Raw genomic sequence first — 6724 nt, forward strand, 5'->3', positions numbered from 1 at the left:
AAGCTTTTTCTTCTGATGATAGATCAAATTAGGGGGAACAATGCCACTCACCAAATAGTTCACCAAATTATCATACTAGGGGATGACTGAAACTGCCAATAATTGTTTATTTGGAAAGCTTTCATTAATGGGCACCTCATTTGCTGTTGATTGCCCCTCTAATCTAGACAAGTGATATACCACCACATTCTCCATGCCTCTCTTGTCTCGAATCTTAAGTGCAAATTCTTGAAGCAACAACACCAACCGAATCAAGCATGGTTTGGCATCTTTCTTTTTCAGCAAATACTTGATTCCTGAATGATCTGTATATACGATCACCTTGGAACCTACAATATAAGATTGAAACTTGTCAAAATCAAACACAACAACAAGCAATTCTTTCTCAGTAGTTGCATAATTCAACAGTGCATTATTTAAAACTCTACTAGCATAATATATAACACGCAACTTCCTGTCTTTTCTCTGGCCGAGAACAGCACACAAAGCGAAATCACTAGCATCACATATTAGCTCAAAAGGCAAACTCCAATCTAGTGCTTCCATAATTGGTGCTGATACCAACTCTTGCTTCAACCTGTTAAAAGCATTCAAACAGTCCTTATCAAAATCAAACACAACATCCTTATTCAACAAATTACAAAGTGGTTTAGAAATTTTAGAAAAATCTTTAATAAAATGCTGGTAAAGTCCTACGTGACCAAGGAAACTTCTAACTCCGTTAACATTGGTAGGTGATGGTAATTTTTCAATAATCTTTATTTTTGCTCGATCCACCTCAATACCTCTGGCTGAAATTTTGTGGCCTAAAACAATACCTTCCTGCACCATAAAATGACATTTCTCCCAATTCAAGAATAAATTGGTTTCCTCACAACGCTGCAAAACTCGAGACAAGTTATCTAAACAACCATCAAAAGAAGATAAAAAAATAGAAAAATCATCCATGAAAACCTCCATGATCTTTTCAACAAAATCAGAGAAAATAGCCATCATGCAACGTTGGAATGTAGCAGGTACATTACACAAACTAAAAGGCATCATACGGAATGCAAAAGTACCATAAGGACAAGTGAAGATGGTATTTTCTTGGTCTTTAGGGGATATAGAAATCTAGTTATACCCTGAATAACCATCTTGAAAATAGTAATATGCATACCCAAAAGTCTCTCAAGCACTTGATCATGAAAAAGGCAAATGAAAATGATCCTTACGGGTAACATTATTAAGTTTCCTATAATCTATGTAGATTCTCCACCCAGATACTAGTGGGAATTAATTCATTATTTTCATTATGCACCACAGTCATCCCACCCTTTTTAGGTACTACCTACACTGGACTAATCCATGAACTATCAGATATAGGACAAATAATCCCTGCATCTAACCATTTAAGAACTTCAGCTCTAACTACTTCTTTCATGTTAGGATTTAACCGTCTATAATTTTCAACATTAGGTTTATGGTTATCCTCAATTAAAATTCTATGCATATATAATGAAGGGCTAATTCCTCTAAGGTCTGATATAGTCCATCCTATGGTTTTTTTTTTCTCAATCTCAAAATATGCATCAATTTTTCATGTTGATCATTAGACAAAGAAGCACTCACAATCACAGACAAAGTATTACTCTCACCTAAAAGGACATACTTGAGATGTGAGGGTAATGGCTTCAACTCCAGAACTGGTGCTTCCACATTAGAAGGGGGAGGGAGTGGCTTACCTTTGCCTAGATCCTCAAAATGAATATCTCTCTGCTTCGGCTTAGGACATGTAGCCTCTAATGCACATGCCATTTCTGCAATCTCCAAATTATCATCTTTACTTATCCCCGCACTCACTAAAAAAGTCTCGAGAGGTTCTTTAGTATTTTTAGCCCTAAAAACCTCTCTGGTCGACTCATCTACAACATCAACTCGAAAAACATGATCAGTAAAAAAAGGATATTTAGCAGCTTCAAATAAATTAAACTCTACCTCTTTTTCACCAACCTTCAAAGTTAGCCTACCATTCTTAACATCTATGACAGCTCCAGCTATGGATAGAAAAGGCCGGCCTAAAATGATAGGGATCTCGTTGTCTTCTTCCATCTCCAACACAATAAAATCAATTGGAATGATAAACTTCTTTACCTTGATCAGCACATTCTCAAGAACACCCAAAGGGTATTTCACCAATTGGTCAGCTAGCTACAAAGAGATGGTAGTAGGCTTCAACTCCTTTAATCCAAGCTTCCTAGACACAAAGAAAGGCATTAGTGAAACACTACCACCTAAATCACACAAACCTTTAGAAAAATTAACATCACCTGTAGTACAAGGGATAGAAAAACTCCCTGGACCTCTTTGCTTTGGTGGAAGCTTATTCTGGATAATGGCACTGCATTCCTCTGTCAAGGTAATGGTCTTGAAATCCTCGAATTTCCTCTTCTTGGACATGATCCCCTTTAGAAACTTTGTATAGGCAGGAATCTGTGCTAAGGCATCTGCAAAAGAAATATTAATGTGAAGCAGCCTAAACACTTTCAAGAATTTCTCAAACAGTTGATCAATTTTATTCTGCTTAAGCCTTTGAGGAAAAGGAATGAGAATGACATAAGGGTCGATTGGTGGTAGTAGGGATGGTGTCTTGGCTAGGTCCCCAACTTCACCATGAAGTGGTAAGAACCTTGGTCAGGTAAGGGGTGAGACTATAGTTGGTGATGAAGTAGACCATGAAGAAGTTGGGACTGCCTTGCAATGCTCCTTCGGATTGACCTCTGTCTTACTAGGCAAATTGCCCTGTCCACGAGAATTGATGGAATTGGCTAACTGCCCCAATTGCATCTCCACGTTTCTGTTGGAACTCGCCAACTAGTCAACCTTTTCTTCCAGTCTCTCAAATCTCTCTGAACTGGCATTGGTTAACTCCTCAATAGCTATCTCCCAAGGCTGCTTACTTTGTGGTTGGGATGGTCTTGGATGGAAACCAGGAGGATGGAAAGGTCTAGAATTGCTACCTTGATCTTTCCATGAAAAGTTGGGATGATTCCTCCAACCTGTGTTGTATGTGTTGGAATAAGGGTTGTTCTGCTGCTAGTTCCTGTGAAAATTTGACACAAATTGGGCTTGCTTTACCTGCATACAATTAGAACTCATGTGAGCTCCTCCACAACAATCACAATTCAATACAAGACTAGAAACAAAATTCACATTACCCAGCTTACCGAACATTTTTACCAGAGAATCAACCTTGGCATTCAAAATGTTTATGCCATCAACATCATACATACCTGGAACTTTCTTAGGCATACTTCTTTCGTTAGACCACTAATAATTGTTAGAGGCCATTTCTTCTAACAACTGATATGCCTCTTTTGTTGACTTACTCATTAAATTACCTCCTGCAATTGCATCTATGGTAATCCTGACTGAATGTGTTAATCCATTATAGAAAGTCTGTACAATCAACCAATCAAGAAGACCATGATGTAGACACTTCCTCTGCAATTCTTTAAGCCTCTCCCAGGCTTCATACAAAGATTCATCATCAAACTGAACAAAACTGGTAATATCATTTCTAAGTTTGACAATGTTATCTGGGGGGAAATACTTCCTCAGAAAAGTTTGTGACAAGGCATTCTAGGTGGTGAAAGAGTTAGGCGCTTTGGAATTCAACCAGGCCTTGGCTTTATCCTTTATAGAAAATGGAAGAAGTAGGAGCCGAATATCATCATCACTAACTACATTCATCTTAATTGTATCATAAATCTCCAAGATATTGGCAAGGTGTGGTTGTGGATCCTTAGCAGTTCCTCCACCAAACGTCCTACTGCACCATCTGGAAAGACTAGGCTTAAACTCAAAATTATTAGCATTGACTTTAGGTCTCACAATGCTGGGTTGAGCACCATTGACATTCAGCATGGCATAGTCACGCAACACCCTCTGATTTTGGTTGTCTGCCATGGCTATTGCTTGTTTTTGCTCTAGCTCCAATCTTTGTTTTCTCCTTAGAGCACGTAGGGTTCTCTCAATTTCTGAATCAAAAAGCTCAATTAGCTCACAGTTATGTGGCATACACTAAATATAGAAAACATAAATTGACAAACAAAAATACAAAACAGCCTAAATGCCTAGAAAACGATGGAATTTGGCCTCAAGAGGGTGGGGCCAGTGTAAATGAATAAATGAATGAAAAGATAGAACAATACAGTCTAAATTAATATAGGAATTTATTTGTATTAATATTGAAAGCAATCCTCCCCAACAACAGCGCCAAAAACTTGATGGTCCCTAGACTCTACCATAAGTGTATGGGTCGTGACAAGTAAAATAAGGCAAAAAGAATATTGTTTTCACAAGGAGGAGATTCAACTACCAATTTATAAAATTTTCTATATTATTTAGATGATCCCAAATTGATGTGACTGACTACAAATTCTTAACCTGAAAAGTTAAATATGAAAGGTTCCTAGGGCTTGGATTTTATCAATTGAATTCCTTCAATGAGTTTAAACCTGGTTGCATGCATTAAGTTTTTTCTAATTACAATGACCGAATTTTCTGTTTTTATCTGATATCCTCTTTCAAGGTATAACACCTATACCTATATTAACCCTATGTCTACTGTCACGATCACAAAATTTAATATAAATTCATTATGCTCTATGGAATTCTTGAATGTAGGTCACAAGGGTGTGTATTTATTTCTAAACTACACTGCCAAGGTTAGATGAATTCACGAACTAATATTGAACGTCAACATTCGTTACTTCATTCAACATCTTAAGCATGCAATTCATGGCCAGTAAATTGCAAGAATGAAAACCGAAGTCATCCAATTGCAATTAACAAAGGGTATTCAATACAACCATACTCAAATCATATCCAAAATTCAATGACATCCTAACCCTAGAATAAGAAAACTTGCAAATCATAACTAATAAAACAATCCAATTATTTCTCAAACATAAATTCGAATTCAACATTGTTAATAACAATTCAGCAACTATAAATTAGAGAAAGAAAATAAAAGAACTTTGTAATTGCAAAAATCGTGAGCTTCGTTCTTTCCTCTCTAAAATTATTGCTCCTCCTTCAATTCCTTTTTTTTTTTCCTTCAGTAATTCCTCTGGTTTTTTTTTTTTTTTTTTTTTTATGTCAACTTCCTCCCTTTCGTTTTCAATTTCCAACTTTCCAATGCACCTGGGCTTGCTTTATTCTGACTTCTAGAACTCCAGATACAGGCTGAAAATCGAAACAAGGTCTAGGCTGCAGTAGACTTCTAGACAGATTTAGACCTCTATTTCTACTAAATCTTGAACTTTAAAACAGCAGAACTGAATTTTGGACTCTTCATAAAAGTTTTAGGCCTACGTCTTGGCTTTCCATAAAGCCAAACAACACTTGAAACCGAGGTTTTTAGGTCCAGTTAAAACCCAAAAACTAAACCATGTTCTATTGACTAGACCAGCCAAACTAGAATTTGCTCTCTAGGCTTTGCCGGAATTCTGCCTCTTCACATTGCCCAATTTCAACCTAATTCAATAATTAAACATCTGCAAAATATCAAAAGTTCCCAAGAATTAAATAAATGTAAAAGACATTTAAAATTCTAGATAAACAAGTTAAGAAACATACAAAACACTCTAAATCAAAACAATTAGGACTAAGAAAATATGTGAAATAAATTCCCACATCAGGCAGCATAGTGAGTGGTAATACTGACTATGCTGACAGACTAAAATATGTCAAAAGTGTATTAGGCATGCAAGTCACCCTTTCAATCACTTCCCCCCTTTTCATTTCCGTCTTTCTTGTAACAACCCGCTAGAAATTCAATGGTGGAATTTCTATAGGTTTTAGGAACCTCTTGAAAACTCCATAAGTTTTCACGAATCAACCAATTGGTGCAATTAGTGAGTGGTTTTCAGCCAAGGAAACTTCCAAGAGAAAGGTGGTGATGAGGTGGCCTTTGACCTTCACATCATGCACGAGTTTGGGGCTATTAGGAGCAGTGGATGGCCTGCCATGGGTGGGTGGAAACTTCCTCAAGAAGCTTTTCCAAGGTGGCCAAAATTCATGGGCTTTAATGAGCCGTAAACAAGTGGGTTTGGTTAGGGTTTTAGATGCTTCAAGCCCAAATCCAATATTTCTTGGCCCAATCAAATTTTCAAGGTTTAAAGGGTTGGATAATGATGTCATAACATGAATTTGAGAAATTAATAGCGTGTAGAAGTGATTTTATCAAGTGATTAAACACAATGTTAGAAATCGGATCATATAGGATTTGGGAAAACCATTTAGGGTTTCGGTTTCAACCAAACGTTTGGAATTTCAATTGGATTCCAACCAATTAGGGTTTCACTAAAGTTGAATTTTTTTTTTGGTTTGGCACAATTTGGATGGTTGGATGGAATAGGGTTTTGCTTAGGTGCATGATCTCACACCTTGATTTTCTTCACAATCCATCTCATGGCTCCTCTTGATGCCAAGTATCCAATACTATTCACCAAGTGTGGCTAAGATTTTGCCAAGTGTCCAAATAAAACTTCGCTAACCTAATTTGGACATTCCACTCTATGATTTTGAAAACACTGTACTAGGTGCTACTATTGAGGTTACTATTCACTTCTGAAAAGTAAAAAATAAACTTTGTACTAAAAAATCCTAAACATACACAATAAACTAACTATGCAATTCGTTTATCAAAGTTCAACAATCCCCAAGCCCTTCTTCATCC

General features: G+C 36.8%; 1 non-coding gene across 1 annotated transcript; it reads left to right on the forward strand.

Annotated features, from left to right (window-relative positions):
* The first annotated feature begins 3460 nt into the window (after window positions 1–3460).
* LOC121253730 lies at window positions 3461–3567 on the forward strand. The gene has a single exon (XR_005938453.1). It is a non-coding gene; the product is annotated as a small nucleolar RNA R71 (small nucleolar RNA).
* The last annotated feature ends 3157 nt before the right edge of the window (window positions 3568–6724 follow it).

The sequence above is a fragment of the Juglans microcarpa x Juglans regia genome, chromosome 2S (assembly GCF_004785595.1).
Source record: "Juglans microcarpa x Juglans regia isolate MS1-56 chromosome 2S, Jm3101_v1.0, whole genome shotgun sequence".
Classification (NCBI taxonomy): domain Eukaryota; kingdom Viridiplantae; phylum Streptophyta; class Magnoliopsida; order Fagales; family Juglandaceae; genus Juglans; species Juglans microcarpa x Juglans regia.